This window comes from Condylura cristata, unplaced genomic scaffold (genome assembly GCF_000260355.1).
Source record: "Condylura cristata isolate star-nosed mole 26May11 unplaced genomic scaffold, ConCri1.0 scaffold00004, whole genome shotgun sequence".
NCBI lineage: Eukaryota > Metazoa > Chordata > Mammalia > Eulipotyphla > Talpidae > Condylura > Condylura cristata.
The window spans coordinates 27,357,318-27,370,712 of record NW_004567105.1 but is presented as its reverse complement, the minus strand read 5'-3'; the positions used below and the strand labels follow the sequence as shown (position 1 = coordinate 27,370,712).

The 13,395-nt window shown below is 36.6% G+C and overlaps 1 protein-coding gene across 6 annotated transcripts in view; it reads right to left on the bottom strand.

The window, feature by feature from the left end:
• The window catches only part of OSBPL8 (oxysterol binding protein-like 8), a 111,198-nt gene extending 97,834 nt beyond the window's left edge, over positions 1-13,364 (bottom strand). For all 6 annotated transcript variants that reach the window (XM_012720481.1, XM_004675867.2, XM_012720482.1 and 3 more), the window contains exon 1: positions 13,226-13,364. The gene's annotated coding sequence lies outside the window, so the exon portion shown is untranslated. The remainder of the gene's footprint in view (positions 1-13,225) is intronic.
• Between the last annotated feature and the right edge of the window lie 31 nt (positions 13,365-13,395).

Here is a 13,395-nt window from a genome sequence, read left to right as displayed (position 1 = left end):
CTATCCACCCCCACGAGATCAACAAATTCTTCTATCATTCTATATTTTCTTCCTCTTAGCACTTTCCACAATGGTGATTACACAATGAATTGTGCAACTACTAGTAGTACTGTCTGTTCTTTACCCTTCCCACACACACACAAGGCTCAAAGAAGTCACATGTCTATCAAGTTCCCAGTGAATTTTCAGTCCCTTGTAATAGTACTTGTTCTCAAGTATCTGTTTAATTAGTGGTCTTGTAACATTAAATTACTTTGGAATCTCAAAAGTAAAAGTCTTATTAAAAAGAGATTAGGGACATTTTTTAGTGTCCTTTAATACTTACAAATGAGGAAGTTTCATTGAACTCCACCATCCCGGAATTTAGATCAAAAACACTAAAACCTTCGAAAGATAAAAGTTCCTCTGCAATAAGCTAAACTCATAAATTATTATTTATTATCTACACCAATAGATTGTTGTACTAATATCCAAGTGCCGATATGTAAGTTTATTTTTTAATTAATTTATTTATTATATCATTCTTCATTTGTGTATTTTTCCACCTCAGTTGTAATCCCTGTGGACTTCCCCCCACCAATTCACCCATGTGCCATCACCATGGTCCCATGCACTCTCCCCACCCCACTAATATGTAAATTTATAGTACAGCCTAAGATAATTTTTGCAAAACTTAATTCACATGTAAGCCTGCATCAAAGAGTATACCTGTTTGAACAGAAGTGGTTCTAGTAAGTGGGATGGGTAGCTGCCTGGAATTAACCCTACCCATGGATAACCACAAATTGTATAACAAACCTGAATATAGCTAAAATTAAATTATTATGCAAAAAGTCTCTAGATTCTAACTGCCTTTGACATAGAAAAAGAAAAAATCCTGTCATCTATAATTCTTCCATCAACTTTTTTCTAAAGTATATCAGCATAGCACTAGCTTAAGTGGCAAACAGAAAAAGAACAGGTACCTTAAGATGTAACTTTAACATATCAGCATTTATAGCCAAATAAATGTTATCATTTGTTATCATATGATAGTCATTTTCCAACAGCATTTCAAAATTCCATCACACAAAACAATTTAGAAATTACTTTTTCAATTCATTTTCCTAGTTACCTTTTAAATAACACAGGAGTCATAGCTTTCACTACTTTGGTCACTGCTTATTTTTAGCTAAAAATGTCATTCCTCATTTTAACCACTGATTTTATGCATGAGACTCCATCAAAACAACTTCTACTTTTTCCAAATGTCATTAAAAAAAAGTTGTAATTTGCCATCACAGAATGTAGGTTAAAAGAATGAGGTTGAAAGTGCTGAAGAAATGTCAGAAGAATAGCTCCAAAAGTATTTTTAAAGTAACGGCATTAGTGGTATTTTTTTTGAAATAGTGATATTAGTGGAACACATTCACAATAATTTTGAATACATCAATCATCTCTTAGACACATACATTTTCTTTATACTTAAATTTTTAAAAACTGGTCACATTTCTACTGTAGGTATAAACAGGTCTGGTCCCTGAATAACACGTTATAAGGCAAAAAGCACATTTACTATTAACTGTAGTTTAAGAAATGGAACATGTTTTATGAATAAAATCTGGTGGTCTAATATAACATGGCTCGGGGAGGCAGTGTGGATACTGAAAAGAATGTGAATGTAGACTGGAGTAGGCCAGGGTTCAACTTCTGCTAGACCCCTTAGGAGCTATATGGCTATGCACGTTACACTGAACAAGTAGTCTGTACAATGAATAATAAATCCAATTCTGAGCTATTAAAAGAATTATATTACATAATATGTGATTAGAATTCTAGTCCCTAACATCTTCAAAGAATCCTGAAAAGAACCTCTAGGCTTATCTGTTTCAAACTCCCCGCTTTACTTAGACACAGAGAGTCTAAGTGGTTTCCAAGGTCACACAATTACTTAGAAGGAAAGACAATACTTCTGGCAGGCCTCTTATTTTCCCAGTGCAACTGTTTACTCAAATAGTTGGTGTTTGCAATGCTAGGTCGCACATAGCTATAATAGAGGGTTTTTGAGACAATAAATCAAGGCCTCCTAAGGACAGTGACTGCAAAAATGAAGCTGGCAATCATATAATAATTTAGTCCTAAAAATAAAAAAAAAAGTCTGCTTTGCATTTTCAGTCTTTGTTTTTAAAATTAGATATTTTAAATTATACTTTAAACTACCTGGTCCTACATAACTTTTCAGTTTTCTTGAAAGACTGTTTTCTTTTTTTTTAATTTATTAATTTATGCATAGAGAACTGGGGTGCTGGCCAGAGGTGCAGGGGCAGTGAGGGAATTCACCAGAGATAGAGTGTGGTGGTGGTTGGAGAGGAGGGGGCAGAACAGGCAGACTGACGAAGTACTCTGCTGAGTGGATCTTTATAAGGATCAAAGTTTAAAATACTAGATGTAAAAGTAATTCAAGAAAACATAATGGAATTTTATTACTAATTTTCTTTTTCAATCCCAAAAGTAACTTCTTCATATTTTTATAGAGAGTGTTTTCTATGCTGGACATAAAAGAAAAATGAGCTTCTGAATACTTAACTTTGGCCTAGATACTTTGCATTTTGAATTCTAGGTATAAATTACCACAACCAAAGTACTCATCATCTTTAATTTATCATGTAAGTAATCAAGACACATAATTAAACTTCTGCACACCAATTCAAAAAGAATCTATGAGATCATAAACACAATTTTTAAACGTGAATTTAAAATGACTACCAAAAATGAGAAAGTATGTTGATGACTCATATTGAAAGCTCAATTCGGTAAGAAAATTGGTGAATATGACAAGAAAAAATTCTTACTGAAAACCAAAAAAAAAACTACTTACAAAAATTATCACTGATTAATTTCAATTTTTGAGCTTCAAGAGACCAATAACTACTCATGAATTTAGAAATCCCAAAAGATAATCAAATAGAAAAGACCATAGTAGTTAAAACATTGAATATGCTAAGTAATCAACTTCTCAAATGAAATCTGATTTTGCAGAAGAATTTTTCCCCAATAATGATAGGGTTATTACTTTTTAATTCCTTCATCCTAACCATAATTTTTTTAGAAATATAAACTTGTAAGAACCATAATTTTCCAAATAGTAAAATCTTGAAAACAAAGTATTATCTATATCAGACTGAATAGCCTATATTAAAATCCTACAAGTAAAGATAATAAAAACAATTTTAAAAAAAATACTGCAATGGCCAGTAAGGGAAATTAATCAAGAGAACAGTTACTGAAAGGAGAAATGCTTAGAATATATGCACAAGGTAGAGAAATACAGCCATGATCTAATCTAAGCTCTGTTTTCTAAAATTAAGTTTCACAAAATTATTGGTAAGTAGATGTCAACTGCAATACAGAATATATACAAGTTTGACTTTCTCTGAAATGAATAAATTGAAAAAACAAAAACTGCCCAAAGTCAATTTATTGTCTAAGCTACTTTAAATTTCAATTAAGTTTTGACTATATACGGTTCTAAAATATATAATCAGACCAAATTTGGGGGCTTTATCCTTCCAAATCACAACTCACCTCACAGAATTTCAATTTCAAAGTATCCAGCATTTTTAAAATCTGGACTGTAGGGCCCTCCCTGGTGGCGCAGCAGGTTAAAGCACTGCACAAAGAAGCTTAAGCCACTTCCGCATGAGTTCGATTCCCGCCTGCCCTGGAGAAGATCCACATGGCTCGGCAGACCTCTCCTGACCCGCCCGCTGCTACCCTAAGCAGTGTACTTCGTCGATCTGACTGTTCTGCACCCCCATTCTGTCTCTGGTGAATCCTCTCGCCCTCCGCATCACTGGCCTGTACCCCAGTTCTGTACGAATAAATAAATCTTTAAAAAAAGAAATCTGGATTGTAATAACTTCTGATATTAGAATTATAACTCCAACAATAAGTGACACACATTCCAGCATTCGAAACCATAGGGTAGTAGAACTACAAAATCTGGAGAATGAGGAAGCAGCAATATCATAGAAGAGAGGGTAAGTATATAAATTTATTTGCCCAGGATAATTTAAAAATCAGTCCATGTGGAGCCTGATGAGTCCAGGAAGGAGAATGATAAATAAGAGAGAGAATAAGGTTAAAGAAAGTTTAATGCAATGATGAGGTAGTTTATGAGCATAAAATCAAAGGAGACAAAAATTAAGGTCTTCAAAAAGGAGCTACATGTCTAATCTCAACATTTAAAATATTAAAACTAAAGAAGAGAAGGAAAACAGAGAAAAGTATCCATAATTCCCAAACCATGGTAGCTATAATTAAGGCAAAAAAGTAAATAAAAAAGAATTAAATCTTTTAATTGCCTATCTACACACTGCTAAGAAATGAAAATAAGTGAAGAAAAATGACATGTACAAATTGGTCTAAATGACAACAAAATAGGAAACAGAAGAACTAAGAAACAAACAAGAATTCAAAGAGGATACAACTTTTCGGACTAAATGCCATAGAGACACAAACACTATAAGCATCAATAGTGAAAAAATATCACAGTATCAGATCCAGAATTTCTATGGATAAACTCATGTAATTAACAAAAGAAACAAATTAAAAAGATTCTGTATCTTCTATCTAAAAAGCTAGAAAAAGACTCCAACAAATGATGTTGGACTCAATATAAATTTTCACTCCATTTCTACAGATATCCTATTGAAATAAAAATAATTCATACAGAAAGAATAAAATCCTAAGAACAAAGAAATTAAAACTGAGGATACTACAGAAAAGAAATTCAACAAATTTCTGAAAGACGGTCCTAGACACGAGACTGATACAACAAGCAGAGACGCGAAAGCCTCATTCTATTCTTTACATGCAAGAAGGTTGGAACCAACATGTCTAACAGGACCATAGAGAACTAAAATATAAAGTAAAGGGTGGTAATAAAGGACTCTGGAAGAATTCTTACTTCAAGGGAAAATTTAACAGGGCAAATATTTCAAGAGAGAGGAGAGACCCATACTCTGGGTACTGGGGAGAGAACCCAGCACTTTCTGACACATGAATGGACAACAAAAACTCACCAGGCATATTTAAGAAAAAATAACTAAGCATGAAAAAAGATTTTACAAAAACAAACATAAAATTGATTGGAGAAGAAAAGGAAATGATTGTGGAACACAAGGTTAATATTTAACAACAAAAAAATCTTTTAAAAAATTCATAGGTTAGTTCCCCTCCCTCCCACCTAAAAATAGACAAGACCAAAAAATCCCATTAAACAGAGTAAAGAGGCTCACAAAATTTCAAAGTATAAGTGGTCAATACAAGAGAGAAAACACCTGCCTACTGAAAAGCAAACAGGCAAACAAGAAGATGAAGGGCAGAAACAAAGAAGTAACAGAAAAATTCCTAGAGTTAAAAAAAATCAGATTCAGACTATAAGGCAACAGAGTGACTAGAACAAATGAGCAAACAAAAATATAACACTTCATTATGATTTTGTAGCAGAAAGATATAACAAAGAAGATCATAAAAGCTCTCAGCATAAACAACTTAAAAAGATAATGAGCAAACCACCTTAAAATGTTAATGAATTAGATGGCATATGATTTCTAATAGGCAGCTAGCTCTGGATGGCAGACACAACTGAGCAATGCTTTCAGAGTTTCTAAAGGAAAACTATTTTCAATCTACAATAGTGTACCCAAATTATTGATCAAATATAAGAACAAAGAAAGTTTGCCTTTCATACATACTTTTTCAGAAGTTACTTGAGAATGTATTCCAGCAAGAAGATTTAGCAAATTTAGGGAGAAAAAGGAAGACCTACAATTAAATGGACCCACAACATGTGAAAGGCAGTTCCAAGAAGAAACTAAAAAAATTGTAAATTGAGGCAGAATTACAACAACTCCACACAACAGGGAACAAAACAAATAGTATGTATTAGGCATGGGGGGTGGGCTGTGGGAAGGGAGACTATTATAGAAACATAGTACAAGAAAAGTGGGTAATTAGAACATCAAGAAAAACAGGAAATCATGTCCAACTATTTTCTCAATTCAATGCTAGGTTTTGAGCAAATGATTAAGTAAGTAAAATGAAATCTATTGGACCTTGATTTTATCAACAATTTTCTTCAAGTGATCCAGGAATTGTTTAATGCCATCTGTAGTTGAGAAATCATATCTGAATAAACTAACTGACTTAACATTCAAAATATTTACATAATCATAATATTGAAACTATTGATCTATAGTGGTTTTTATCATTACTAGAGAACCTATGAACATGACAGCTGGGCTTCAGAAGCTAAGGGAATGTCTTCATCTAGACAATACAAAGTTACAAGTTTCTAGACAATACATAGTTACAAGTTTAAAATAGAAAATTCAGATTATCTAAAATTGATAAAATAATAGAATTGTGGTTCAACATTCTAGACAAACGAGTGTGTTATGAAATCATAGCCTCCTTTGAAGCATCTCCATATACAAACTCCCTCCCTCATGAACTCCATTTATCTCTTAATAGGATGAACAGCTCTTTAATTACAGATAATAATTTCTTTCAATTTAAAATAATTTGTTTGATTAACTTAGCTTTAAGGCAATGATCTTTACTAAGAGTGATTTTGCCAACCTCCTCCCCACTATCACCAAGGTGTATCTGGCAAAGTCTGGAAGAATTTTTGGATATAAGGGAAAGGTGCAGCTAGGATGTACTGGACAGAAGACAGAGAGGCTGCTGTACATTCTACAGTGCACCAGGACAGCAGCTCATGAAAAGGAGTTACCAACAGCAAATGTCAGTAAGTTGAGAAACTTGACTTTAAGGGAATTCTTTATTTATCCTTTCATAGAAAAGCTTTCATCATTTCTCTCTTCCCATTCTTCTGATGGTATCTGGACAGAAAGGAAAGCTTTTAGCTTTTGTGAGCACAGGAAGTGTTATCATTGGTCTGAATGTAGATCCATGGACCATCCTCTGAGTCCTCACAGGTCCATGAGGACCATGAAAAGTCATTATGGTGTGTACCGCTAAGTATGTCATACCAGCATGCAGTGGATCTCCTACACTTGACCCCACCTCAACATCTGTTGGTATGAACTAAGGACCTCAACCACCTTCTCTATGCAACCCACGTTGAGAGTTAAGGCAACACTAGCTGCTTAACAAACCCCAAATTTTCAGTAACATTACACAATTAACTTTTCTAATTAAAATAAGTCTACTATGGGTGTTCTTGTTGGTTGCAGTTTTCTCCCACATAGTAACTCAGGAACTGCAGATCTTTTCAACATTATGGCTCTCCCATCCTTAAAAGGCCCAGCCTCTGCATCTGCTCTTGGAGTGAGAAAAAAGAAAAAGGTAGGAAAAGAGAACCACTTTTCCATCTCCTCACCTGAAAGTGCCAACACATCATTTCCATTCATACTCCACTGAGGAAAACCAGTCCTCAGTAGATGCAAAGATGGAGGCCGGAGGTAGAGATGGAATGACTGAGAAACATGTCATGGATGAAGAACCACTTCCCAGTGTAAGAGGAAGCACAAATTTTGTTAAGCATTGAGCTGAATCTGCTCTCACCACAATATTCTTCCCCTTACAATAGTGGTTTTGTGGTTTGTTTGTTTGTTTTTAAGATTTATTTATTTGTTTATACAGAACTAGGGTACAGGCCAGAGGTGCAGGGGAAGTGAGAGGATTCACCAGAGACAGAGTGGGGAACAGAACAGGAAGATCGATGAAACACCCTGCTGAGAGGAGCAGTGAGAGGTCAGGGGAGATCTGGCCACACCATGTGGGTCATCTCCTGGCCGGGAATCGAACTCACACTGAGGCGGCTGCGGCCAGCTTGCAGTGCTGTGTCCTAACCCCTTGTGCCACCAGGGAGGCCCACAATAGCTGTTTTATGAGAAGTTTGCTAATTTTCACTCTGATAATTTCTAGCTCCTTTACTAGAAATGTGTAAGAATTTCTAGATCTCTTTTGTATCACATAACAACCACATAAAATGCAGAGGGCACAATTCTAGATTTTATTCTTCCTAAATACACCATTTTCTCCCCCTGAGGCCTCTTCATGTACATTTAGGGTCATACAGAACAATAAGATACGAAGTGGCTGTACAGGGTCTGAACTGAAACATCTAGCTCAAGAGTCTATAGTATTCTGCCCCTCTCAATTGCTAAAGTAATAAAATAAGAGGTAGTAAGAACCCTCCCATTATCAAAGAATATTTACTAAGAGCTGTATCTTGCAAAAACAGCCTAGCAAATGTAGCAAACTCAGCTCTAATGCACAGCACTCTCTTTATTTCTGGATGGCTGAATTATTATAGTCAAAATAGGCAAAGTTGAAATGAATAAAGCTAGTCTTCAGAAGTCCCTCACCCCACTCTCCATTTGAACAATGTACAGACCCAAATGGTTCAACTTAGGATTTTTACTTATGCAGACAATAGAAACCTTACTTCGAATTTTGATCTTTCCCTGGGTTAGTGATAAGTGGTAAGATACTCTCTTGTGATGGTGGCAGTGGCATTGAGCCACCGCTCCCAGTCAGCCACCAGATCACAAGGGTAATCAACTGATACCCTAGAGTGCACTGTGTTTTTCACCACAGTAGTCAATAAACCACATAAGATATTCAACTTATTATAAAATAAGGCTTATTATAAAATAGGCTTTGTGGTAGATGATTTTTCCCAACTGTAGACTCAAGTTAAGAGCACAAAAACAGGAAAAAACATAAGCTATGTGACATCTTGTTACAAAGTATATTTTCACCAAATCATATAGTCAAACAAACTCAGAAGATCATACAGTATTAGACCTTTTACATGAGGCAGCTGCAAATAAACAATACAAAGCTGTGGTTAATAGAGTAGTGCTGAAGTCAAAGGTCAGGTTAAACCTCAAATAGGAATCTCATGGTAGACTTCACCACTTGCTACTTAGCCTTTCTGTGACTCAAGGCTCCCTACCTATAACTAATGGCCCAACTCCTGACATCTTAAAAATGACAAGAAAACAGCCGTGAGGGAGGGGAATATTGGGAGAATTAAATGTGATAATACCTATCAAAAACTTCTAAAGAAGTATCTGGTACATAGCAGTCAGCACACTACCACCACCATTTCTACCATGATACTTTCAGGAATGGTAACACTCTCCCTCTGAATCTATCTAGTTTTTCACAACTCTTAACAAAAAGTTTCTCCTTTGTATCTAAAAAAGTACCTTCACACTTTAAAACCATTTTCTCTTTTTTTCATCCTCTGTGAATATAGATGAATGGGGAACTGGTTTATCATTTAAAGACTCAAGACTCTTTTTAGTCTTTTTATAATGAAATTCTTTTCCAAATATTATACAAAGAACAGACTGCTCCATGAATGATGAACACTTTAAAAAGCTCACAATGTATAATGAAATTCATAAAAGAATAGTTACAGAATCAAAAAGGTTAGGTAAGAAATGATGCTCAAAAAATACTGAATTCTAGAATAAAACACAGCAGGTCAAGAGCCTCCATGGTTTATAGTCATTCAGGTCACTTTATAAAAACATAGACGATGTTCTTGGTCACTTTTTTTTTTCATAATAGCAGGAAGATCCCATTTTCTTCACAATGAAAGGCAAGAGCCATTTCTTCAAAAACAAATTTGGTAGAGAAGACTTAAAAGATTCACATTTTCTATCACACTTATGCCTTACTTTAAAATTCTGAAGCATCAGCATTCTTTATAATCCAAAACATTAAGAAGAAACACAACTAAGCTTTATTTCTACTAGAAAACATTATGCTTGATAAAAAAAAACTAATCATCTAAAGTTTTGGTGCTCATAAGTTTATAAGTAATATCATGAATCAACTCAAAGGCCAAGTAGGTATTAGAGTTCATAACAGACCAAAATCCTAAACATGGAGAAATGTTTTAAGTAATTTAATTTTGTTGGAGCGGAGGAATTTAATTTTCATTGAAGTTCTGTGTATTAGATACTGAGGTAGGCTCTTTCATACACATTAAATAATTTCATTCTCTTAACATTCATGTGGGACAAGGATCATTATCCTCCTGTTACAAATAAGAACACTAAGACCCAGTGATTTGCCAAGGACACTTGCTTGTAGAAGATGCAATCAATTCCAATTTTCTTTTAAAAATTAATTTTTCAGTCTTTCATATAAGTAGACAACCCTGGAGGTACACACAACTCCATATGTGCACACGTTCACTCAGCCTGTCAAATTTTCTGACCCTTGGTTTAATGCTCTTGTTTTCACTGTACCATTGCACCATTTGCTTCCAAAACTCATTAGCTTTTATAAAGAAGGCCTTTTTTAATCTGAGAAAGGTAACGGTTGTGAGAGTAATAGAAAAGGTGTTCATGTTGCTACCACTACAGATTCAGTGTTCTTAATCGGACATGATTTGCTCAGTCCAGTTAAAGTGCATTGGTTCATGCTATTCACCCTCAAGAACATTTGCTTCTCTTCAGATATACAGCTTTCAGGCAAGACCTAATTCAGGAATTTCCTCCTCCAAGAAAGTTCCCCAGATTAAACAGCCTCCCAAACCAACATCCTTCCTTTATCACTTCACTGCTTGTATCTAATTTGGACTGCATTATGACATACTCCTCTTTGTTCTCCAGTCATATACCTGGAATTACATTTTTTCATTCAATAACTACTAAGCATTGGGGAGCATGGTGGTGAGCAAAACAAAGTTTTTGCTGTAATGGAGGGCTTACATTATTTGGAACTTGCACAAAGATAAAAATAACACATGGTATGAAAGTGTAATGTTCCAGGTCAAGGATTCTGAAGCTCTCTGAGGATAGCACTCCCCCTTGCAAACTTGGTAATATTTTTCAGGGAAAAAATTTCTTCCATATGTCTCCCAGATGAGACCTACAAGGCCTGGGAGGTGTTGGGAACCAAGGAGCTGAAGGACATAGATAAATTCTCTCAGAGAGATACTACATACTGGCATAAATACTCACACACCAGTTGAAACATCTCTTATACTGCCCCAGCCATAAAGAACTACTCCACAATTATTCCAATCAAGTCCTTACATGATATCCTTGCACTTAAAAGAAGTGTAGTTCTCAGAGACTTTGTTCTTCACATCGTATTTATGTATTATTTGCTGTTCATGTTCACAATAAGGTAGAAGTATGTTTTCTCTTTTTGAATTACACATGCCCTAAGATCACTGCTATAAACGTGGACATTATAACATAAATATTAAAATATAACACTCAGGAATTGTTGCAAGGATATTTTCCAAAAAAAAAAAATTAGAAAACTGTCTATGGATCAATTCATTGTTTTATCATTCATTCTTTAATTCATCCTTCTGAAGGAGTTATAAAGTAAAAACAAGTTTAAATATACTAAAAGTACACACTGAAGAGTCCTACAATTTTGTCCTTTTAAAAAAGATACTTTTGTAGCACAGCTTTTGTAAATTGATAATTTTCGCTTTTAAGATCATGCTAATTTCATAAATCAAACTAAAACATAACCTCGTTACACAGAATTGCATATCTATCCCTAAAGTATTTTAAGATTTTTATTTTTAAAAAATCAACCAATGAATTAGACACTACCAACTATATAAGTGCCATAATGTGTTGAAAGAAACATACTTGACCGTCTCTACAATAACATTTTAAATTTAAAAAATGTAGCAGCATCTTTTCACAGATCTAAAATAGTATGATTGAATGAAAGAGAAATAATAATGACCCTCTTTAATTAAATAGGCATTTCCCAGCACCTGTGTACAATGTACTGGGGTTCCAACAGTTCACATGGAATTTGACCGCAACAATTTAATCTCCATAATTAAAGACCTAAAAACTCGTTCTTAGGTTTCACCTATTCCCTTTCCCAGCACTCTGAACAGGCATATATATAGTAGTCATTCCATACATACTTGCCTTAAAAACGAATAGTAAACATTTGAAATTACTTGTACTTTTTAGAAGAGGGCAATATAAATGGCTTTACTTTTACTTGCCTAACCTGTTTTATGAAATTAGCACGATCTTAACAATTTCACTGAAAACAGAGTCTAGCAAGCATAGAAACTGATCACTCAGCATTATCAAGTTTAGTTGCCTCCCAAAAGGATGAAGGAAACTGAACAAGCATTTCAACCATGTTCCTCCACAATCCTTGCTCTCCTGGAACCCTACAGGAGGTAAAACTTAAATTATTATTTCAAAATACCCAAGGTGGAACTGCTCCGAGGCTAAATTCCAGAGGAAGTTAATAAAAACTAATAATTCTACGTGCGGGGCATACCAGTACTACTTAGATGTCATGTAAGTCTACCAAAAACAGAAAGGCAAAAGCTTCAGTATTTGTTTAAAGCAAATATGCTTACATCATCAGTTAGGTAAGTTTTCCCATCTGTTTAAGCCGGAACCCAAGTTACAGATTATTCGAGACAGCATTTAGATGAAATGAAATCAGTTATCTTCTGCAGCGCAGATGTCTTTCATAAAGAAGAGCGTTAGAGGACTTTTGTGAATGGAAAATCTACATAGACTGTTGCTTCGCCTCAGCCAGTCTTGAGTGGGTGGCTCCGTGAGCCAAAAGCACGCTCCATGTGAAGCTCCTGGGCCCCTGATCACACTCAGGAGAAAAGGCTTAGAAACAAACATTCAGTTGCAAAGCACAGCAAAGCCTGCGCCTTCCTCGGTGACCAGAAAGCCACAGGAACTGGGGTTGAGAGTAACAACACCGTATCACTTGGTTCTGCCTGAGCGGGTGCGGTCTGCGGCGCGCGGCGCAGCCTCCTCGGGGGCTGTCACAGGAAAACGGGAGCCTTGCTTTAACCGCACCAAGTGACAAAGCGCCAGCTCTCCCGGCGCGGGGGCTTCCGGCGAGGTCCAGCCTTCCGCCCCGTCAAACTTCACGTCAAACTTCACGCCACAGACACTCAGCGCGGCCGAAACGCTCGCGCCCCTCTCCCCGCCCCTGCACGGCTTTATAAGGTTCAGACGCACCTACCGCGGGCCCCAAAACCACCCCCGCCAGTTTTTGGAACGCCCCAATCCAAAAGGGGTCAAAGGAGTGAAAAAGGAACTCCCGGCGCGGGTGGTCGGGAGCAGGCACCCGCCGCAGAGCAGAAACGTGGCTCAAGGGAGTGCAGACTCCGGGAGGGGCGCGGACGCGCCGCCCCCGCCCCCAACTCAGGTAGCCGCACGACACTCACCGGCGCGGAGACTCCGGAAAGGCAGGGGACCGAGGCTTGGTTCCGGAGGAGCCCAGCACGCGTCCGGGCAGACCCCAACTTCTTACGGCCGGTGTAATCCGCGGCAGCTGGATCGCGAGCCCAGACCCAGGGCGCTGCCTCGCCGCTGCCTCGCCGCCGCCGCCGCCGCC